The sequence below is a fragment of the Asterias rubens genome, chromosome 17 (genome assembly GCF_902459465.1).
Source record: "Asterias rubens chromosome 17, eAstRub1.3, whole genome shotgun sequence".
Taxonomy (NCBI): Eukaryota; Metazoa; Echinodermata; class Asteroidea; order Forcipulatida; family Asteriidae; genus Asterias; species Asterias rubens.
Window position 1 is genome coordinate 11,167,129 of NC_047078.1, and position 24,853 is coordinate 11,191,981.

The 24,853-nt window shown below is 38.0% G+C and overlaps 1 protein-coding gene and 1 non-coding gene across 3 annotated transcripts in view; both read right to left on the reverse strand.

The window, feature by feature from the left end:
* Nucleotides 1-14,216, reverse strand: part of LOC117301310 (cell adhesion molecule-related/down-regulated by oncogenes-like) — a 43,514-nt gene extending 29,298 nt beyond the window's left edge. Inside the window, exon 1 of one of the 2 annotated variants that reach the window (XM_033785203.1) lies at nt 13,057-14,216. The gene's annotated coding sequence lies outside the window, so the exon portion shown is untranslated. Of the gene's footprint in view, nt 1-719; nt 799-13,056 lie in introns of those variants that run through there. The other variant, XM_033785202.1, reaches the window with a different exon arrangement.
* A 9,706-nt stretch (nt 14,217-23,922) lies between these two features.
* Trnaa-agc lies at nt 23,923-23,994 on the reverse strand. The gene has a single exon. It is a non-coding gene; the product is annotated as a tRNA-Ala (tRNA).
* Nucleotides 23,995-24,853: the final 859 nt, after the last annotated feature.

A 24,853-nucleotide genomic window follows, 5' to 3' on the forward strand; every position in this document is an offset into this window, starting at 1 on the left:
TATTTATACTTCAACAAATTGTGTGTTTGTTTGAATTGTCCCACAAGTTGAAAGCCAAAATACTCAAACAATTTACACAACACCAAAGAAGAAAGACAAAGTCCGGTATACGACTTCAAAAATTGGCAAGAACATTTTTCACAAATGGTAGATAAAAACAATAGTTTGAAATCATGGGTTGGGATGAACATGTCATATATAAAAAAAATGTGTTACTTCAAAAATTTGTTTTGTTTGTTTGATTTATCCCACAGGTTGAAATCCAGAGTGCCGAAAAAATGTACACAACACCAAAAAAGAAAGACAAAGTCCTATTTTTTTTTATAAGACTTCAAAATCTGTCAAGATAATTTTCCACAAATGGAAGATTAAAAAAAAATTGAATTCATGGGTTGGGATGAACATGTCATATAGAAAAATGATTTTGTTACTTCAAAAATGTTTTGTTTGTTTGATTTATCCCACGGGTTGAAATTCAGAATCACGAAAAAATTGTACACAACACCAAAGAAGAAAGACAAAGTCCGCTATCTTCCGCCTCCACCAAAGTACAGCACACACCACTGAACCTTCCCCCTTAAGCCATCAACAACAACCACCTTCAACACTCACCAAAGTACCTCAGACAAACTTCTTCTTTCTTCGACTTCCACTTCATAAACATGACCTCCGACCCCGGCATCCGAACCCTCTACAATAACCCATACACAACAACTTACCGATGTTGTCTACTACTAGTATTCCCAACCATCCAGTTGTTGTAACTCCGGAGTTCTTTTACGCTCTCCCTCGGCATGCGACCGATCTCTCCGCCGACTTTCCTTACAAGTAAAACAAACCCAGCCAGTAGCTCACAGCAGGCCTAACTGGAACCCTTGCCCTCTGCTTTATTGAATGACTGTTGCCAATATCTCAGAGTCACAGCCAGCTCTCTCTCTCGGCCAGGGTCTGTCGGGGCTAGCTAGCACTGCTCCACCGAAGCTCAGCCACTGATGACGTGAGCAGCTTTCTCCTGACCCCAAGCGACCCCCTCAGTCTGCTCAAACCATCATCCTCTCCTGCCTATTCAAAACGCTTGTGTATTTTTCAAACAAGGTAGCACGACATGCCGACACAGGCGACTGGCTACCAGTGATTTACAATTTAATCTTCACTTGGGACTCCCACACAAACCAAGAAGAGAAAAAACTCCCTCTCCCCACCCCCCCCCCCCCCCAACCAACCAAAAGACTGATTACTTCTCTGTTATAGCAATGTTTAGAGGAACAGCTAGAACTCCCATCTAATTCAAATCCATACCTATTAATCTTTCTCCCTCCAACCCCCGCCTCCCTCCCTCTTCATGCTCCCACACCATACCAAGAAGGAACCCCCCCCCACCCACAACCCAAAGACTGATTACTGCTCTGTTATAGCATTGTTAAGAGGAACAGTTAGGCGGAGTAAAAAGAATACCAGTTGATCATCCAGGTTTTCTAAAAGAGGAGGATAAGGGCCTTTATATCTTCAATATTTGAATTTTTTTCAAAAGTGGTCGTCAAAGTTACCACCAATTCTTCAGTTTAAAGTCACCACTTACTTAATAAAGTTACAAGATCTCAAATGATTAGTAAGATTAACGAGAAATACAAAGACAATTTGTCTTTTAGAAGAAGGAAAAAAAAGGGAAGAAAAAAAAAAGTTAAAAAAAAACAAGTATGCAGCCTAAAAAAAAAGGATGAGGGAAGGGGACAATCAACTGGTATTTCTTGTTATTTAGCCTTAGTCCGTCCATCTAATTCTAATCCATACCTATTAATCTCTCTCCCTCCAACCCCCCCCCCCACCTTTCCTCCATGACATCTCAAGCCAATCACGATGATTTGTTAAAGTTTACTCTCCGAACAAAAACAAATTTTCCAATCTTTAATCCGCCTGTATTTATATGTCGCGATGCTTGTGATTATTTTTGCTGGTTTTTTAAACGTTAGTCCATCGCTCTCCTCCGTAGGAAAAAACAAGGGAAAAAGAAGACGTTTCCTATCTATGTCATCACGCCTACTCAAAAGGTGATCGTCACGGGTAATGTACTATCACAACCAATAACCTAAACATGGGTAATACGCACACGCTTGCACTTTCATAACTCATTAATTTATTAAGCGGTTTATGTTTTTGACAGGGACAATCAATTCGCAGAGTGTCAATGTGTCAGTCTCAAGACTGTTCGCTACTTGCAAATAATCAAGTGGGGAAATGAACAAATTGATGTTAGTTTTGCATCGGGGGTAAAGAATCAAATTTGTTTTTACTCTTAAGTGTATTAGCGAATGCTGGAGCCAGGGATGTAGCTGGTACCCACTATCACATCAACGCTAAGCATGGATGGATGAAAATCACAATGAGAACTTCAGATTCAAATATTTGTGTGTACCAAAAATTGACTTATAAAAGTTTTTTAGTATTCAATAAATCATCTTTCTTTGTCTTCTCTCTATTGGGTTATTGGCTAATAAAGTGATTTAAAGTTCAATTTTCTTAGAATCTTTTCATGAGAACTAAAACTAGAAATATTAAATGAAACTACTAATAATTAGTGCATTTTGCGTGACCACTTCTCGCAGCATCCCACCCGAGTGTGCTGATTGTGCTGTTTAAACATGTGCAAGTCTTTCACATATTTTTTTTTTAACTGGAAGGAAAGTTTGTCTACAATTGGTGTAAAAAGGGGCTTTCCAGCTCAAATAAGTCTTCTAAGTTGATGTTAGTCAGCCATGTCCTACGCAACTCCTCAACAAATTATCTGACAAGAGCAAAACCTGTACAGAAATTGTTAGCTGCTTTACTGGACCGAGTATAGCCAAAGGTTTATGTGTCATCTAAATACTCATAGATTTATACAAATGCACAATGCGACTTTGAGTTTAAAATTCAGTGACAGCCCCAATTTTAATTAATCAGTTTGACTTCGGGCTTGTAGTAAAACCCATGAGTGAGATCACGGCTGCCGTACGTCAGACGGAGCGTACGATAATGATAAATCACGCGGATCTCCGCAAGTAAACATAGTCCGGGTATAAAAAAGTGCGGTGTACAATCGCACAAGAAGGTGGAGAAAAAAATCGGGGAACCTGCAATTTTGAACAAAAAGGGGAAAAAAGGCACTCGGTTTATACGGGTAGGATCTTGGCTGTCAAACGTCAGTCGCAACCTACGGCGGTTGACAATGATAAATCATGCGGATCTATGCAAGTAAACATACATGTAGTTTGGGTATTAAAAAAGTGTGGTGTACTACCGCAAAATAACGTGTAGCAAAGAGAGAAAAAAATGGGGGGGATGGGGGAGGGGGGGACCTGCAAATTCGTGTAGCAAAGAGGGGAGAAAAAAACCTGCGCTGAGTTTATTATCAACTCATGTCACTTGTCAGTGCTGTGAGATAAAAAACTCCATCTGATCTTGTAGATTGCCGATTTATTTCCGGGAGTGACGCAATAAAACCTTTTGCTGTTAAGACATTTGAATGCCAATCCTAAGCTTGTCATAAACAATCCGGAATTGCCTCTGGGAAGTGAACAGCCAATAATAATGACTTAATCAACCAATAGTAATTAAGGAGTGGTCAATTTATTCATATTATGTAGATTGAGGAGTGGGCGCCACCTTTGGGAAATAAATACTCTGTGACTGTGAGGTTCAATACATGGCCAAAAATATATTAAAATTTTGTATTTTTCCCCCTTTGAACGAGTTTTGACAGATGATACTTATAATTGGGACGAGATTTGTGAATGTGAGAATTCTTGAAAAATATCTTGCAGAGTCAATTGTTGCACCTTATTGAGTTTAGGTCCAAAGATTTACATTAAACATACACGGTTTAAAGCTTCCTTACTTGCTGAGGTGCTGTAGTTTTTTGAAAAATGAGTACATCAATGTCACGTTTCTGAGGGGTGGTGTCCATTCGCGAATACTGCAGCCAGAGATGTGGTTGGTACACGCTGTCACCTCGCTAAAATTGATTTGACAATCTGGACAGTTTTTGCAGTTTTCTCAGCAAAGATCAAAGGTATTCAGCTGAAATTTTCACATGTGACTTGAAACCTTCTTTATAATGTTTCCTATAAATTGACAAAAACCGATCTTTGACCCTATCTTTAAGACAGAGGAAGTGCAAAGAATCGTGAGATAATGTACAATCGCATCGATCAGCGTTTTAGAAAACAACAGCCAGGAACTTGGAGTGAAAATGAGAAACAGCTAAGTACGGAACTACGGAAATAAAAGATCCCCATCTCGTTCCTGCACTCCCGACAAACGATGTTTCGGTAAAAAAAAAAATGTGATAAAATGACAATGCCACATTGAGGGTCAAGAAAGATGAATCATTTCTGAAAAAAGGGGATAAGAGAAAACCGGGCCAAAAAAGAGGAATAGATATCATGCCTATACTTTCAAACACAGAGAGTTAAGAAAATAGAGGCAAATCAAAACCCCAATAGAGGAAACCAGCTTAAAAGAGGAAATCTCATATGCCTGATCTGTCTGTCAGTTTCACAGAATCGCATGTCTGTGAAACCATAGAGAAAAGACCTCAGCAAAACTACCAACCACCAAAAATACTTACACAGAATAAATTGCAATTAATTGCCACACTGACTGACAGTGTCAATGGCAATGGTTTGACAGGCAGGAAGCTGTTTATTTTCCAGTGGGATTGAATTGCATCCTGACCTGTTAGAATTAAATACACAGGAAACTGTAGAAGTTGGATTGGGAGTGAAGCTGACAGGAAACGGGCGCTACAATTACATCTTGCCAGTGAAAGGGGATAAAAGAAATTGTTTGTCAATCTGTTTAGATTGAGATGAAACGATCCATTGAGCGAAGAAAACAAATCTTCTTGTGTAAGAAAGTTGTAAGGAAGTTATTTTTATATTTAAGAGGTAGGGCAAGGGAATACCAAGGAGAATAGATCCGGTTTTAAACTTTAAGGGGTTTGGGTACTCTTTTTTTTTAATGACACAAAACACAAACGTCCACGGATGTACATTAAACTAATAAGGTTTAAAGATAATAATGGTTTTAAAAAAGCCTCCTGAGTATTATTTGCTGACGTGCTGTAGTTTCTGAGAAACAAGTTTAAAAAATCACACACAAAAAGTTTTTGACTCAGTGAGACAAACATTATTTTAGCATACAACAGATTTATGCGACTCTCCTGAAATCATTTCTCAGTGATTTTCACTTTTTTGATCAAAAACATAATGACTAACGAAGCAGAAACTTCTACAGGTACATTTTAACACAGGTACACACATCTTCATTCACAGTGAGTGCGGACTCATGTCATTATGGCCGAAAACTTTGCCTTTAAAACTATGTACAGTGTATGTATTACTTATTTTATTTATTAAAATAATGAGTAGGGTAGATGGCCTTAGCTTTTGATCCAAACCGGACCTTCTTCAGAGGCATAAACAAGTACAAACAAATACATATCCATTTATAGAAAAAAGAGGGGAAAGGGATTAAGGATCCAGAAAAAAGTGGGAAAATTACAGCCAATCAAAGTTTCTATTTCAGAAACAATTGGAGGCTATGAACCAATAGGAGTTAAGTGATGAGGACAAAGGATGTTCAGTTTGAAAGGATGGATTACTGGACCATAAAAGTGGTAAATGCATTGTTCGATAACATTTCCTGGGAATTTAAGGTTCAAAACATAAAAAATAAGCGTCACTAAAAAAGTTGAGCTCTGCTGTAAAACAACATTGCGGCACATTACACAAGCATTGCTTCTATGCATTAATGATCAACTAAGAACAGCTTAGCCTGGTATTCATTTAACAACACCACAGTAGCAGCGTCCTTTCCGCTCTTTAAAACGTCCCGACCACATTTATCCAATAAAAATATCAAACTTGTTTGGTGAAATAATGAGACACAACTCCCGACCTCGATGACTTTTTCCATTTTGTCTGACGCTACCAACATACTGCAATCATTACCAAAAAAAAACAAATCATACTTAAAGGCAACTGGTTACTTTGGTAACTGCCAAAGACTTGTATTCTCACTTGGTCTATCCCAACATATGCATCAACCCTGTGAAAATTTGGGCTCAGTTGGTTATGTAGGTTCAAAAAAGAATAATGAAAGAAAAAGACATCATTTTTGCATTACTTTGTGTGAAGTTTTTTATTATTTGAGTGAGAAAACTATGTTACTTCTCACAATGTTTTATACATGTACTACAAACAGCTCTTCATTGCTCGTTACCAAGTAAGTTTGTATGCTAACAATTATTTTAAGTAGTTACCAATAGTGTCCAGAGCCTTTAAGTCCGATATTCTGTGTACACACACTCGGGCCTAAGAGCAGCCCGTCTCAAAACATAACTATCGATTTATATTTGTCCGAGAAAATTAGGTTAATGCGAGTAAACCCTTTTCTAGAGATGTCTCTCGTGGGAATATTGCGGGAGGCTTGAAGGGAGGATCTGGGGACGTGATGAACTGGAATTAGTAGGGAGTGAATGTTCAGCATCTTCCGTAACTGGAGGGTGAATGTGTGAATGTCCCAGTTTTATGGTATTTGGATCGATATCTACATAAAAATGTACTGCAGCTGCATTAGAACTTGGATCCTGCGTGCGATAGGGTTGGGCGGGCCTTCTGAAATAACGCAAGGGCACTCACAGCAATTGCTGTGGTGCCCCTGTGCTTATGCTGTTGTGCCCTTCCCTCACAGAGTGCTCGTTACCAGAGGCCTTTCTGCATGCGTTAGGGTAGGGCAGGCCTTGGAATAACCCAAGGGCACCCACAGCAATTATTACTGTGGTGCTCTGTCCTTTTGCTGTGGTGCCCTGTGCAAAGTTCCAACACAAATTGACATTTTCCACACAGAATTGCCCCTTACCAGAGGAAAATTGCTGTGCACTTGGTCTTGGATCCTGCGTGCGTTTGGGTAGGGCAGTCTTTGAAATAACCCACGGGCACCCACATCAATTGCTGTGGTGCCCTGTGCTTTAGCTGTGGTACCAAAGTTCCGATACCAGGGGTGAGAGTCAATGCTTCCTAAAATGTCTGAAAACATGCTACAAATTTTAGTAGGTTTGTTGAAATATTGATTTTTGCACATTTTGGTTTCCCTGGAGTTATAGATTTCAAATAAAATAAAAAACCTTTTGACCATAAACAATCCAGACGAACTTATTTAATGAACGCAGAAATCTGTTAATTATTAACAAGTATGCGCCTAAGCAGCTCAGTGAAATTGCTCCCAAGTGGGATCCAAGAACAACATACTGCTAAGAAAACACGAAAACAGCTTACATGAAGATGGAAGTCTGGAATGAAGAGTAACCGGTGACCAAAAACAGAGCAAACTGGACAGGAGATGCTGCTCTACACCCTTACTCAGCCCGAAGAATAAAGATGAGGCACGTGTCTTTTGCACGCTAATAAGGAGCACAAATCGTCTTGTGATCCACCATTAATATTGCAAGTCATCTTCAAGACTAGAACCCCCAGGCAGGTCAACAACGATCTCTTTAATTCTTGAGCTAGGAGCTCATTAAGAACACAGACTGTTCCTGCCTCCTTACTCACCCGACCTAGTTTTGTCTTAGTGTCTCCTATCCCTCAGGATTCTAGAAGTAGTCTTAAAGGGAAAGTATACCTTCAGTTTTTGGAACCGTCCGATTGTTTTCAACCTATATAAATGTAGATGTGTAAAACAGTACGACTTAAGAAGTGAAAACTCCATTTCAAAAGGTGGTCGCATCTTTGGGATATCGCGAAAATCCGCTGAAGGTATTGGTTTGCCAATCACTCTTAAAACAAATGACAATAAAATCCTTGGGTTAGAAAGCCAACAGCAGTTTGTGAAAGTAGAAAGCTTTTTTAAAGAAACATTTCACTTTGAAGTTATGTGGTTATTGTAAAAAAATAAAGCAGCTTTTATGCCCCCAAAAATTTGAATCTGAGCTACACTTCTCAGAGTGTGTATTCCTGTTGGGGAGTATTCTTCCAGCATGGTTATAACCATTCCAGATATTCTACCAGCTTTTGAAATAAAATTTTCACAAATCAGTTTTATTGATATCTCAATTTATTTAGGATTCAAATTATCAAACGGTTCAAATTACCAATTGTTTACTTTGCCTTTAGAGGATTCGGGTACTTTTTCAAAATGTCCACAGATTTACATTAAACTTACAGGGTTTGAAGATAATGATAGTGGAAAGCTTCCCTTCAAATATTACTAACTGAGGTTGTGAAGTTTTTGAGAAATGAGTAAAACAAGTCACAAAATAATTTTCGTCTCAGGAAGACGAAAATTATTTTAGAATGTAAAATCCCTTTAACCAGTTACGATATTATACAAAAACCATAGCATAACTGGTTAATTGTTTTACTCATTTCTCAAAAACTACAGCACATCAGTAAGTAAAATTTCAGGGGAAGCTTTCTACTATCAAAATCTTCAATCTGTGTAAGTTTAATGTAATCTGTGGACATTGAGTTTTGTGTTAGGAAAAAGTACATAGACCCTTTAAATACAACCCCTGCCATTAAAAAAATAATAATAATAATATTTTGGACGCCTCAACTTAAGATTCCTGAATGTTTTTTGCCTGAAGGGAAAAAACTTCCAAACCAAATCATCCGTCGGATGGAGTCATGAGAAATTAAAATCCTAATGCATTATCGACTGATGACAGCCACCCTCAAAATAATATCAGAGACAACACTGAAAAACATGAGTGCCTGAAGCGTCTCAGAACTTTCTCTCTTTCCTCCAAATTTCTTTTTGAAGAAACAAAAAGGAGAAGAGTTTCACCAGCGATAATGTTCTAAATATTTCTTCAGGTATTTCTTTGATACCAACTTCTCGGGAAAAGGTTTGAAGAAGTAAACCATGAAATATTTGGAAGGCATGAGGGCCACAAGCAACAAAAGACATTTTCCCGCCACCATTTATCTACCAAATTAAATTCGTCCAGGGAGTCGGTGAAAATGGCAACGATAGGTAATTTTTGAGACAATGGTTTTATATGGGGCCTTGTCTTCTAGAAAGAAAGTTGGCAGCTCTGACTGAATGTCAATTATGAATTACTACTCTGGTACTTGTGTGGAAACTTTACCGGCCCCCAAAAAGGCAAAGTATACCTTTGTGTTTTGGACATGTTAATTGTTTAAATCCTATAGCATGTTTCCCTTAGTCCCACAATCTAAACTATTGACAAAACATTAATTTATATTTCAGCCTCCCAAGTTATTTTCAGCTAAAACTTGTAGCCCCTTACCAAGAGTGGCTTTTAGCGTACTTTGTTTGAGATAAAATTGCTTTAAAAAAATAATAAATAAATTTAAAAAATGATATTTATAAAATCCTACAAACTACATTTCAGTGTACTTCCTTTCAGTAGTACTTTACTTTTATCCATTAACTCAAGTTTGTTTGCGCCCTCACTTTCAAAACGGAAAAAAAAAAATGCAATTAAAGTACAGAAGTTTACCCTCCTAATCTGTTTTGAAACTTAATTTGAGCAGATATGCATTATTGGTTTAATGTGAAATTCAAGCCGTTCATCTCTAGAGGAAGCTTTTCTAGTTACAGCAGGGGTCCTCAAGGATCAGTATTTGGCCCACCACTTCCTGTGCTGGAGCATTACCTTATGACTCCCTTGCTGTGTGGTCTCACCCAACAATCCCAGCACAGGTTTTTCAAGTACATTTGTAACTCAAATTGGAAATTGTCAAATATGGAAGCGAAGTCGTAGAACTGAGGGCCACCCAGGGATCATTTAGGAAGTACTTTCCCATTAAAAGCACATTGAAAACAGTTTAAACCTCTCTCTCACAACGACTCACGGAAAACAACAAATTTACATTCTTTGCAAATTTTCCACCAATTTTCCACTCAACGGTTCAACCCAACTTTCCATCAGTTAAACAAATGTCTTTGAATTATCTAAAGTGCTTTTGAATTATGAATCTATAAGGGAATGATTAAAGATCTGAACAAAAAAACTGTAAAAACTGTGGAACTTTCTGAAACTACAACAAATATTGGAGGGCATCATAATGTCAGGATTTCAAGAATGCTGGCTCAATCAGAGAAGGATATATTTTTAAAGCAGAATGAATTTTAAATAAATACGGCAATAATAGGAGCCACAAACCCTCCCTAATGTGTTATTTTCATATCCCAGCTGCCATTACCAAGGCACCCCGGCAGTCCAGCAACTCCAAAAACATCTCCCCTGCATGCATCGCCACGGTAACAGCATCCGTTGATGCATTCCCAGCCTGATTCCAGTTGACAAGTAAACTGTAACCATCTCTCTGTGAAGACCTTGCCGACTTGGCAGGGACCTAACAGAAGGTTCCATCAACAGAAAGAAGAAAAAAAAACTCCAGGAGGAATAAACCATTGAATCAGCTGTAATCTAATTTGCATGACGGAGTCGACTTCAGACAACGGGAGGGGGCAAATTATAAGGTGGTAGTGTTTGTTTTTCGGCGGAGTGTTTATGGGTTCTTGTGTCCTGGGATTGGGACAGAACAAATAGTTCATTTCTTAGGGGTCGTTGAAAGGTTGGTCAAAAACAGAGACTGGAAAATGAATGGCAGTGAAAAGTTAAAAAAGTCACGCAATCAAAATTTCTCTCAAACTTTTACATTCGTTGACATGGTGTAATTTTTGCTAAATCAAAATCAATGAAAGTTTCAAATCAATTTTTCAGGTTTTGCCTTCACTTTTTTTTTCAATTACTAGCCAGCATAACCAACCTTCTCACTGGTTCACATTTCATACAAATGTAACACTGAACTTGCCAGCATGGCTTGGCAATGACTGGTCATGGGGTGTTTTAACAAGCATTTTCTTAGAAAACTGATTGTCAGCTGATTGTTAACAAGATTATCCCATCAGGCTTTAAATGATCATCCCAAATCATTTTGGAAAACACTTTTTAAACTTAAAACAAATTACACCAAAAAAAACGCGCTGTCAGCACACTAGTTTCCAAGCAAAATAAAAGCAAGAAGTTATGAACTTTTCCACCAGATTTCGTACACTTTTGTTAGCTCCTATATTGCCAACCTTGGTAATTGTCACAGACCAGTTTTGCAATTTTTGTGTGACCCAACAACATGAGACATAATAATGTTTGATGTCTGATAATATATTGGTTCAGCATATTATATTACAAAGGGGAAAGGAGAAAATCAAATACACAGCTTTTGCTTGGTCCAAGTAAACCACTTTACATCAACCAAATGGTTTTTGACAGACTTTTTATGTGAAGCACAGTTTCATATGACTGGAACATATTTTTTGCAGGCAGCCGGACAACTGACAGAAATATCCACTTAGAGTTAGTATTTATAAATGTAAAGTATTTGGTCTAAAGGCAGTGGACATTATTGGTAATTACTCAAAATAATTATTAGCATAAATCCTTACTTGGTAAAGAGAGATGGGGAGAGGTTGATAGTATAAAACATTGTGAGAAACGTCTCCCTCTGAAGTGACGTATGTAGTTTTCGAGAAAGAACTAATTTTTAACGAATTTGATTTCAAGACCTCAATTTGAGGTATCAAAATCAACCATATAAAAGCGCACAACTTCGTGAGACAAGGATATTTTTTTTACTTCATTATGATTAGTATCTCGCAACTTCGACAACCACATGAGCTCAAATTTTCACAGGTTTGTTATTTTATGCATATGTTGAGATACAGCAAGTGAGAAGACTGGTCTTTTGACAATTACCAATAGTGTCCACTGTCTTTACTGGGCGACTGATATAATCTGAGCATTCTGAGATTCCAATATACCATGGAAGATTATCCAAGGTTCTGCAAGTCACAATGAGTCCCTACTCTCTTAATGTACTCCCTAACTATCTTGTCCGTGTGGTGTCAGTTTCGCTCTGTTGAGAGTGAGGCCGTGTCCGAAACGACGACTTCGGCTACCGCTACGTCTAGATCAGTGCGTCTACCAGTGTTGAAGAATAGGCAGACGCGCGCGATCTAGCCGTAGCTGTAGCCGAAGTCGCCGTTTCGGACACGGCCTGAAAGTCAGTCAGTGTCACTCTTTTGAGAGTGAAAGTACCTATCTTTCACTCTAAAAAGAGTTGTCCGCCATATGGCTCTTTGCAAGAGTGGTATTGCAGACAAAACGAGTGGTTTTTCACTCTTTTACAAAAAAAAAGTGCTCATATATTCTCACAAGACAACATCAAATTCCAGTGCTTATTACAACATATATGAGAAACTTCATCGTCTTTCCTTATCAAATAAGGGTTTCATTTCATTATGGCAACAATATTTCCAAAGAAAAATGATAACTCAAGAAGCTCAAAAAAGTTCTGGAAAACCAATACCATGAGTGGGCATGGAAACATTTCTCATAAAACTGTGTCATGAAACCAGGCCTGATATTTCACTAAAGGCAACAAAGGCGATTGCCTTGATGCCCTTGAAATGCTCCAGTAGAAATTTACAGTATCATCATAGGAAGTGTCTTGGCCGAGCAGTTAAGAGCACCGAATTCAAACACTGGTGTTTCTGATCAGCAGAGTGTGGGTTCGAATCTTGAGTCGTGACACTTGTGTCCTAAAGCAAGACACTTCACCATTGCTTCGTCTTTCGGATGGGAAGTAAAGCCGTTGGTCCCATGTGTTGTGTAACGCATGTAAAAGAACCCAGTGCACTTATTCGAAAGAGCGGTTCGCCCCAATGTTCCTGGCTGTGGCAGCTGTTTGCGCCATATCACCTTGTAAACCCTCAAGGTGCAACATGGGTCTCAGGGTCTCAGAACTCATAACTTTCAATAACATCTCTTTCTGTATAAATGTAAATACTAAGTGCTTTGAGTACCTTGATGGTAGATACATGCGCTATATAAGACTTCGATTCGATATTGGTGCCCTTGAAATGCTCCAGTAGAACTTTACAATACCATCATAGGGTGCCCTTTACCAAGGAAAGAATGACTTGGTGCCTTTGCCGTTTCAAAAACAGGCCTTTGAAATGGTAATCAAATTCACACTTACCGACCTAGTTGGATTTTCGGTTCTTGTTTACACTGAATAGAGTCAGCAGAAGAGTTAGGGTTGTGCAATCATTCAAAAGGTGGAGATTATTGTTCAGAGCTGTTTACGATGAAGAACAATGTTCAGCGAGGAATACTCCAGTTGCAAAAAAAAAGATTTCCTTCAAATCTGTTACAAAATTTATAATCAGACTAAATTCTCCTGGAAGTTTGATGTAGAAAAGTCCACTTAGCTGTCAGAACAAAAAGGAATCCAAATGTTCACATCACAAAATGAAGCTGTCCTGATGCCAAAAAAGACTACAGAATCTCCAGGTGATTTGGGTTCCTCTCCAAGAAGTTTGTATTCGAGAAGTCCAGACTCCAGACATATGTATAGTCTTTCCTCAAGGTGGAGACAGATTGAAGGAAACAATGCAAGATCTCACTCGCAAATCACAGGCAAGGTGATGGTTTCTTACTAAAACATGTTTTTAACATTGTTAGTGGTATTACACATATTTTGAAAACTTGACGACAACTTTGATAAGGAAGTTCAAACTTCTGACTGGTCGAAACAATCAAATCGCCTGTTCAAGCAGCTTAAACTCCCTGCTTTCCTTAAAGCACCTCAAACAGAAACTGATCTTCCTCGAATAAAAACTTAGAACTTAACTTGTAATTTATTTTCATCATATCCCCCGTAAGCTATACAGACCCCAAATGGCCGCTGAATTAATTCTATGAGACAACTCTCAGAAAACTGGTTATGTTGGTTTAAAACAGCTATGCCTTGCAGCTCTAAATCATCGGGCTGTCAACAGAGAGTTTGGTCTCGGTGATCACAACCAGCAGACAGTCAGCGTTGACTCACCTCCGAGTGCCACTACCGCAAGAAAAGACCGAGTGGAGGACGGGGTACAGAGTAAGAAGAAAAAAAAACCTGCCTAAATCCAATCACTGCTCGGCAAACTCCTTAATTGAAAATATAACCACAGTATCAACTTGAGCTCGGCAGGACTGCTGTGGCTGCTGCGTTCTGCCTTCAACCGTGGTCCACGCTGCCAAGAAGAGAAAGTTGAGTTCACTTTATCCCCCAACACCCCAGGGGGACTAGCTATGATGGCATTTTTGGAAAATGCCGCTCCTTCAAAATTGAAAATCCGTGGACATGTTTTTTGGGGGTGGAGGTTTTTTTTTTTTTTGATTTGGCAGTGGCTGTTGAGACTCCAGGGGGTTGGCAGAGTCACATTTTGTTTGTTGGGGTATTTTTGAGAGTGCTTTTCTTCCATTGGAATCCATTGGAAAATGCTGCTCCTACAAGACTGAAAACCCATGGACATGTTTTTTGGGGTGGAGGATTTTCATTTTTGGCAGTGGCTGTTGAGACTCCAGTGGGGTTAACAGAGTCATATTTTGTTTGTTGAGGTGTTTTTAAGAGGGCTTTTCTGTCGTGATAGACTTCAGAGTCACATCTGGGTTTTGGGTGACCCATTGATTTTTATCTTGAAACTTTGAGACGGTGGATAGGGAAATCCTAGCCTCATGAAAATAAACTAAATGTTTTATTAGGTTCAACAGTAGTAATTGCAGTACCACTTGCTGAAACGGGAATTACACCTTTGTTTTTTGAACCGTACACTACAACTAAGATGTGAAAAATTTAAAAGGTGGGCGCGTTCTTGAAGAAATTAGGAATCTGAGAAGTGTTGCAGTAACGCTTCTCACAATCAAATTTGTGGCATCAAAACTGATAGTTTTGCATAACCTCATTACTTCAGAGTGAAATGTTTTTTAAAATGCTTTTTAAACTATTGAAAGCTGCTGTAGGCTTCTATCCAACACTACAGTTGTTAATGCCATTAATTTTAACAGTGATTGCCAAATGTATGCCTTTTCTTCTCCTTTTTTTTTTCAGAGCAATGATTTTAAAATGGGTTTGAAAAAATCGTGAAGATTTTACTTACCAAAACACAATGACAATCTGTTTTGTGTAAGAAATTGTCTGTCAAATCCAAAATAGAAATGACCAAAAGTTAACCCCTTTTTCAAATGGTAGAGTCCATCTAAATCCTTCACTTGTTCTGCCTTACATATTTCTCAATTAAAAAGTAAAAGCCCAGTAAATGATACCGGGTCGATTGATTGATGTTTGCGGGGATGATGAAGAGGTCAAGGTGTGTGGGGGTGATGGTATTTTGCGAGGGAATTATGGCGAGAAAAATAACCAAGGGAGTTATTTGCTTGTAACATGATCTGACCGAGTATAATTAAGGAATTCTGGCGTGGACAAATGTTGGAATAATAATGGAAAATGATTTGGGGAAATTGATTATGGTTTGTGACAGTTTTGTTTTGATGGGTTTTATGTTTTGGCTTTCTATTTTGATGTGAATAAATGAGGTGAACAATTTCTGAACTTGATCTGTCAGTGAAAAAGCAATGTGGAGATTTTTTATTTTGGAATGAGTTGGGGAGAGAGAAAGCTGAAGATGATTCTGACAAATATTAGGCTAACTTTAAAGATCAGGGATGGATTTCACAAAGAGTTAAGACTAGTCTTATCTCAAGGTGGGACAAGTTACTCGTCTTAACTTAGGACTTCAGTGTTTATGACTCCTAAAGAATCCAAGGACTAGTTCTAATTTAGGACTATCTTTGTGAAATCGAACAGCTCTGTGCAAGGATAAACACCTAATGTCGAGTTATTATTATTAACTGGCAGTGACTGGTAAAGAAACCAAGGATGCCTCATAAGTGAACTGAATCACTTTAGCTCACAAGCATAATGTACATGTATTACAAGAAACCTGTAAACAAGGTTGCTTGATTTTAAAAAGTCCCAATTCCTGAACCAGGAGGGGTGAGGGTTCGAATTAGGGTCATGTAGCACATGGTTCAGTTGGATTGAAGGTAAAAGTTGGGGTCAGATTCGGGGTCAGGTTTCAAAACAATTTTAGGGTCAGGTTCAGAATAAAGATCATGTTTTTGGTTTGTAGGGCATGTCAAAGGTTAAAGGTACTTTACCTCAAAGTCAGGCTCACTTTAAATGTCTGTATCCTTTAAACAAAACGAAACAGCTTTGTGTTTCTCACAATCAACTTATGTCTAGTTTAATATTATTACTATACATTTCAGGTAATGAAATCAAAGATGCCATGTAAGTGAGTAAAATGTAGGCATGTGTATCATCCACTAGGAGCCTGGCAGGTAGAGCAAAAAAACACTACCATCCAAACATGGAAATTACATTCCCGAAATTAAAAAACCAAAATCAACTTTTCACTTATTTTCTGACTTACCAGCATTTGTAAAACAAAACAAAAATACCTTTAACAAAATTTTTAAAATTATAAATAGTTCTTAATAGATGCATGGGAATAAAATGTGGATTTCAAATAGAAATGTTATCAAACATTTAAATTACATGCAAAATTGTCAGAACGATTATCAAATTGATAGTTTTCCTGACTACCATCTGATACCCTTTAATGATTCACACCCAAGTATTTTACGCAAATTAATTCCTCTAGGCCGACTTGGAAATCCACTGTGGGGTCAAAAATCTACGCTGGCCTTTCGCGACCTCAATTTAATGCCTTGCAGATTACGCACACATACATGTACAACATTCATAATAAGGTCTTTACCTTTTGCCCCAGATCTGGCGAAATTGCCATCGTCAATCTCCACGCAAACTGGGGATACTTTAAAGGAACATTACAGAATTGTTTAATTTGCTAACAAAACACAGTTGCTGGCAGAGTAAGCACTTTATGTAATCCACCATATTCATAAACCTGTAGAAGTTTGAAATCAATTGGCCATCTGGGTCACGAGAAAATAGCGAAAAACCGATGACACATTTTTGCATGACATCCATTAAAAAAAAATGAATAAAACGCTCACTGAGCAATCAACTCCAAACAGGAAATTAGTTTCATTTATTTCTCATCAAATGACATGTCAGACAGATATATTTCTACTATCGTCATCATCAGACTGTGTAAATTTCATGTACATCTGTGGTCTTTAGACAAGTTTTTTTCTTACCAATTCTGTAACATTCCTTTAAGCAACCCTTCCCCCCATTTTTTCTGATTTTTTTTTTTTAATCAAGAGCAAAACATTCTGCACATTTTTTCACTCAATTCTTATCGTATGTCTGAATATAATTTGGAATGTTCTGCGGGCGACGTGCCAAGTATTTACGGACAAGATTAATGAACAAAAGAAACATCCAAAACGCCCAGGTTTTGTAATTGTTGCTACATGTATAATAAAGAAACAACAAGTACAATTTAACTATGCACTTATGAAGTTCTAGAATCGTCACAAGATTTATTCATAAAGCTATTTGCAAACAAAACGTTGCTTTCAGTAATCACCTTGATATTTTTTTTACAAAACAACAGATTTTTTATTTATTTTTTCTCAAAATTAATTTTAACATAGGACAATGTTTGGAACAAAAAAATTCCAAACACCTAATCACGTATGCAAAGTATAAAATGCACAAAGAGCTAGTAAAAGCCACTCTTAAAAAGCTGAAAGCCACTCTTGGTAAGGGGCTAGAATAAGACAAAATGTTCACTTGAAGCTGAAGGTAGGAATTGATATTCCTCTTAAAACAGTCTAGATTGTAGGATGAAGGGAAACAAGCACCAGGCAGGGAGTTCCAAAGATATGCAGTACATGTTGGATGGCTCCTTGTTTTACATCTCAGCAACAAAGCATAATTGTGTGGATGAGAACACACATTACAATACACTTTTGATTACAACCATGTCGGACAATTTTTTTTTTTTTTCCCCCTACTTTTAGATAACAAATATGGAAAATGAGTACATCACAACACTGAATTTGAACTTATAGTCCCTCTATCACAAGTTACCCCGGTTTTTTTCAACAATAGGAAAGTTTAATCTGTTTTGGCATCACACAAAAATCATTTAAAAACCGATCAGGATTTTAAGTCCACTTTCCAAAGAACCAATTTTAAACTGCCTCCTGGCTTCAAAACTAACATCAATCATCAAACGTCAAACTAATTTTCTTGATCCTTACCTGACGCCAGGATTTTATGATTTTTGTATTTCTTCTTTAGCTACAATGTAGAAGTGTGGTGGAGGAGGGTTGTGTTACGAAAAAAACAAAAACATTTGATCGAGCCATCTGCTTAGGCCTATAGCAACAGGCTTACTGTCACCGCATACAAGGCATGCTTGTCATATTCACTTTACGGGTTGGGACTTCGGAGAAAGTAGGGCGGACAACATAAGTTTCGAGGGCAAAAATGGACGGAGTGAAAACTGGAAAAGTTGTATTTAACGAAAGTGACAACATTTCAGGTAATGTTTGGAGGGAGTTCTGGTTTTTTGATGAGATACAGTCTGCCAATTCAAATGAGTTTCTTTTTAAAAGCTTAAAGGGACACACATTTGTACCTTTCAGGTTTTAGAATCATTCAAGCGTTTGAATCCTATATAGATGTATACAATAAAAACTAAACAAAATTATTTCAAAGGGTGGTCACAATTTTGAGGTACACTGTAATCACCGAAAACCGGAGTGATTTCATCCACGAAAAGAAGAGAAATCTGTAATTGAAATAAACAATCTGAGGAATGGTTCTGACAGAAATGTTTCTCAGATTCAAAGTTTTAGGGGATAAAAACTGATATAACCACATAATATTTGAAAGTGAAATGTTTCTCAAAATGCTTTAAGTGACCGAAAGCTGGTTTATTTGTTTGTTTGTTTGTTTGTTTGTTTGTTTGTTTGTTTGTTTGTTTGTTTGTTTGTTTGTTTGTTTGTCTGTCTGTTTGTTTGTTTCATTTCCATTTGTACAACAACAAAATTACAGGACTTATGGTTACAAGTAAATAAATAAAGATATAAATACTTAGTTAGTACAAATGGGGGTTGCAACCAGAGGAGGTAACCCTCCTGTATTGGGGCACCCAAACTGCTGTAAAATAAATGCTTCACTGGTTCAAGAAATTACAAAGAAAGTTTAAGTATTCCTAAAAACGCACATATTTAGAGAATAACGCATATGTAAGCTTCTACCAAATGGTGCTCTCTGCTGTAATCCTTTTTAACTTCAATCTTACAAAACTTTGCACACCCTTTAAGGGTGGGTATTGATGCCCCATGGATGTTCTGGAATGTTTTACTTTTATTTTTTTGGACAGACCCCAAAAAGTTGGCATGAATCTTGAATAGCCCGAGGAGCAAAGTGACTAGATTTACCGACGCTGCTAAAACCAATTGGAAATTCAAAGAGTTTATGTTCAGAATTTTTGATGGGATCGATGGATAAAAATATGTGCAACATTTTTGTCCATAGGCATGTTCGGCTACAATTACTGATAACATTGATGTTATGCTGGAATGGACATGGAAACCAGACACCATTCTCTGCATACATTTAGTTGGTTAAAGACACTGGACACAATTGGTAATTGTCAAAGACAAGTCTTTTCATTTGGTGTATCTCAACATAAGCAAAAAATAACAAACCTGTGAAAATTTGAGCTTGATTGGTCGTCGGAGTTGCAAGGTAACTAAGAAAGAAAAAAACACCCTTCTCACACTGAGTTGTGTGCTTTAAGATGCTTGATTTCGAGACCTCAAATTCTAAACTTGAGGTCTCAAAATCAAATTCATGGAAAATTACTTCTTTCTCGAAAACTACGTCACTGCAGAGGGAGCCGTTTCTCACAATGTTTTATACTATCAACCTCTCCCCATTACTCATAATTAAGAAAGGTTTTATGATGATTATTATTTTGAGTAATTACCAATAGTGTCCACTGCCTTTAAAGTAGTTTGCCTATGCAAATCAATGCAGCAATGCCAAAACTGGGAGGGTTTAGTCTGGTTCCTTAATATGCAAATCAGTTACTACTACATACATCAGTACATGCAAATTTGTTTTTGCAAAAACAAGAGGAACTGCAAAACACAGGCCTGGTGTTTAGAGGGCAAGGCTATTTTCATTTTGGGAACAGGGGACTTCCACTGGACAATATTTAAGGTTCAATTAATGTTTGTGATCTGTAATTTTAGATAGAGTTAGATAGAATCTTCATGAAAGTGTGGACAAAATTACAAGTCTTCAAACTGAAAATATGAACTAGCTGTTGCAAACTGCTTACCTATGGTATTAATAGACCCGATACTTCGGCAACCAAGCCTTGGTTGAAATGCTCCAGTGCAGTATAAATTTATAATTTCCTCATGATAGGGTCACTGTTGCCCTTTACTAAGGAGAAGTCGCCTTATAATGCCCTTTGCCTTTCAAAAACAACGCATACAGGCAAATCTACAAATTCCTCATAGAAATAGAATGCCATTTACTGAGGAGAACATGCCTTGGTGCCTTTACTTTGTCTTCAATTCTAAATATATCTCACTACTTCCAAGGAGTGCCAGACATCAGCCATGCAAGTCACAAAATATTCTACGAACCCCTAATGATGCAGGTCAACTTTCTTGGAAACTACCGAAGAAGTCATTTATAATTTACATCAAGATAACTACGCAATGTTGGTCTTACCATCTAGGTATAGCCTTTGTGCTCAATTCTTACAATTTCCTCAGTCTCTCTCTAGAAAACTATTAAACAGTTCTGCTCTGCAAAAGAAAGTTTCCAACAAAAAGGGTAAACAATGCTTACTATATGTACAGATAGCTACACAAAGTTTCCAACAAACGAAGTAAACAGTCCTAACTCTACAGGGCTCTTTAGTACAGGTACATCCCACCAATAGATGTCTCATGCATTGCACACAGTAGTACCTTATGGTTCAACCATAGAGAAAGCTCTATGGTTCAACCAGCTTGTACAGGACACACAAGCACACAAATAGGCATTAAATTAAATGGCCACTTATTTTAACAAATGGCCCCTGTCAACTGGTTTGACACATTGACCATTGAGTACTGACCACACCATACCCCTATTCTCTACCCTGGGTAAACAGGCCTCTATAATAACTGGCCTTCTATGCTTGAGTTGGTGTCAGTTGTGAACACCATTGCCAGGGTCCCCAGGTCAAAATTCCAGTTGAACCTAGTTAAGCTGGGTTTGACTGGAACTAGTTGAAAACCAGTTGATAAACTAGTTAAACACAGTTAAAACCAGTTGGTTTAATATGGAAAATGGACAGACACCAACTGGTTTATAATTTCAACCTAGTTGAACACAGTTAACCCTAGTCCAAACCAGTTGGTTAATATGGAAAATGGATGAGTTTGGTCAATATCCAGTTGAACCAGTTGACCCCAGTTAACTAGGTTCAACTGGAATTTTGACCTGGGTCTACATATACATTCATGTATATGACCTTTAATGAAGAGACAATTTGGCAGCATTCCCCCTTAAAGGCAGTGGACACTATTGGTAATTACTCAAAAAAATTATTAGCATAAAACCTTATTTGGTAACGAGTAATGGGGAGCTGTTAGTGGTATAAAACACTGTGAGAAGTGTAGTAACGTAGTTGTTGAGAAAGAAGTAATTTTCCACGAATTTGATTTAGAGAACTCAGATTTAGATTTTGAGGTCTCGAACTCAAGCATGTGAAAGCATACAACCTCGTGTGACAAGGGTGTTTTTTCTTTCATTATTATCTCGCAACTTTGACGACCAATTGAGCTCAAATTTTCACAGGTTTGTTATTTTATGCATGTTGAGATACACAAAGTGAGAAGACTGGTCTTTGACAATTACCAATAGTGGCCAGTGTCTTTAACGGGTTTAGTAGTTTTTGTAGATCAAGTTTTTTTTGCCATGACATGAATCCCTACTTCGACCGGGATTCGAATCTGCTGAAAACACCAGAGCTAAACACGTCATGTCCATTCACTTTTCAATAACTTTCCAATATCTTAAAGATCCATTAGGTGTATTTATATGTACCTGGGACGTGTCTGTCAAGCCGTGTCTCTATCAAACTCAGCCAATATGAGCCCTGCACGCTCCAATGGTGACCGGATCACAATGAGGGGGTAGCGGAATTTGAGAATCACGGCACTCCACGACGAGTGAGATTTAGCGGAAAACTATTTTTACAAAAACAGAAGGGAATGTTTCTTGGTTTTCAATCAATACCTATGGTTGACAGTTGTAATGCAAGCCTTATATTTAGGTAAGAAAGTTGTTTCGTAGTACAGGTATGATTTTTGGTCCTTAGGAAAAAGTAGGTACATTTTAAAGGGTCTGGGTACTTTTTTTCTAACACAAAACACAAAGTCCACAGATTTACATTAAACTTACACAGTTTGACAAACGTTTGAAGATATCGATAGCAGAAATCTTCCCTTCAAATACTACTTACTGAGGTGCTGTAGTTTTTGAGAAATGAGTAAAACAATGTCACAACATATTTAAGCATGTAAAAATGTAATAACCAGTTATGGTATGTTATGGTATAATATACCATACATGTAACTGGTTTAATTTTAAGGTAAGCCTCCTACTATCATTATCTTCAAACGGTGTAAGTTTAATGTAAATCTGTGGACATTTTGTTTTGTGATACAAAAAGTACCCAAATCCTTTAAGTACAAGGGCTGACCTACAAGTACAAACATCCAAGATGTAGACTGTAATAGAATTTTCAGGCATCATTATTAACTATTTTCTCGGATTTGTCTGAGGGCAAAAGCAAATCATGCCTGTAGTGTAAAGTGAAGGGCATCTCCCAGGAAAAATTCTCATAATTTGTTTCTTCTCAAGTTTGAAACTTTCTCAGTGACTGGCCAGCATGACCAGTTAGCTAGTCAATTCAATAGTTGTCAACAGTTCTCAGTAGTTTGTAAATCATATCTATACTTTTAATTTGTTTATTACAAATCCAACATTTTCTTGTATCTTTCTTCTCTTTTTAATTCTGGCCCAGTAAAAGCTTGAGCTCCAATCCCTGTGGTATTGTGGATTTTCCCCCCAATTTTGAGTCCTGACACTGACTGAAGTCAGGCACTGTCAACCCTTGCGCTTATTCCTCACATAATCCAAGACAACAATAAATTCATGAAAAACGCATACAATCAACTTTTTTTTGCAGCGTCCTCTCGCTGGCTTAACTTTCCGCCCGATTTCCTCCGTGAGTTTCAAATTTACGCTTATATCATGCATGACAGCCCCATCACATTCATCAATGTTCTCTTCTTCGGACCCAGCATGCTTCAGAAACCCCAAATCTACCCCCGAAAACATCCACCCCACGTGGTCCCCTCATCTCCCCTCGACCCTCCCAGGTCCATGAAACCCTACCCCATCCCCCACCTCCAATCATCTTCCCCACCGCTAAATCTTGTTTTTGAAAATCCATTCTTTAGTCTCTCCTCTCCCACTCTCTCTGACTTAAGTCTCTAATTTTCTTCTTTCTACATTAATCCCCCCTGGAGGACCTAACTGACTCGGAATGTTCGTCGGAGCGTTCAGGAGCTTGGGTTCCGTAAGTCTTGAGGCTCCAATCCCCTTTTATCCCCAGTACTCGCCCTTTCTCCGTTAGACAAAAGCATGGACAATCAATGAAGGCTGATACCTATTTGGATCCAATGGGAAACCATACAGCTGCCGCATCCATCATAATCCCACATCCAGATATTGGGAGCTTTAGTTGGAAAATACCTTTGTTGTATTCTGCAAATCGCTTTTTAGAAAACCACTTCTTTTTCTTCCCTTCTTTTGTGACTGAAGGTAGAGGGAAAATCTTTGTTTTTTGAGATATCACTTGAGGGATGAGGTTGGATGAATGTAGAACGTCCAGCAAAGGATCACATACCTGGATTCCCTCTGCATCTAGACTCAGAACCGCCTGGATTATACTACATTCAGTATACTTTCCCAAGTTTTGTGGAAAAAATTCATTGGCAAATAACTCGGGTGTGATTCGAACCCACGACTTTTGCATTGCTAGAGCAGTGTCTTACCACTAGACCACCGAGCTAACTTGGTGGCTAAAGAGGCAGTTGGAATCCTATACACCCGTTTGTAAGCGGCGGGTACCGCAATAGTTGCCTCAGGAATTTCATATTGATTGAACCCATTTTAAATGAATTTAAAGACACTAGACACTACAGGTAATTGTCAAAGACCAGTCTTCTCACTTGGTGTATCTCAACATATGCATAAAATAACAAATCTGTGAAAGTTTGAGCTCAATTGGTCATTGAAGTTGTGAGATAACTATGAAAGAAAAAAACACCCTTGTCACACGAAGTTGTGTGCTTTCAAATTCTTGATTTCGAGACCTCAAATTCCAAAACTGAGGTCTCGAAATACGCCACTTCAGAGGGGGCTGTTTCTCACAATGTTTTATACTATCAACCTCTCCCCATTACTCGTAACCAAGAAAGGTTTTATGCTGATAATTATTTTGAGTAATTACCAATAGTGTCCACTGCCTTTAAAGGCAAAAGTTTTCAAAGCGCATGGTACTATCCAAAGCTGCTGTACTTCTTATCAGGTTGCCTTTAATTTTCCGAACCATTACCAAACGTAAACAGGCCCTTTAAACAGCCATATCAAATAGAGCAATGGCCTTAATGTAACACTCTCGTTGTGTATCAAACCGCTTTCCTTTTATTACCATGCACTGCATTCAAGTTCAATTATGTAGTTCACTTAAATGAATTGAACCATTTTTTTTAACTTACCTTACTGGAAAATAGGATTGTCCCTCTTTGGGTCGTGGTTCTCTCATAAATTAAAATGTCTCTCACTCTGAGACTCTCTCCTTAGTCTTGAGGTATGGAAGCGTAAGTTACCTGAGATAATCAAAATAAAACAGATTTCCTGCATGTTAA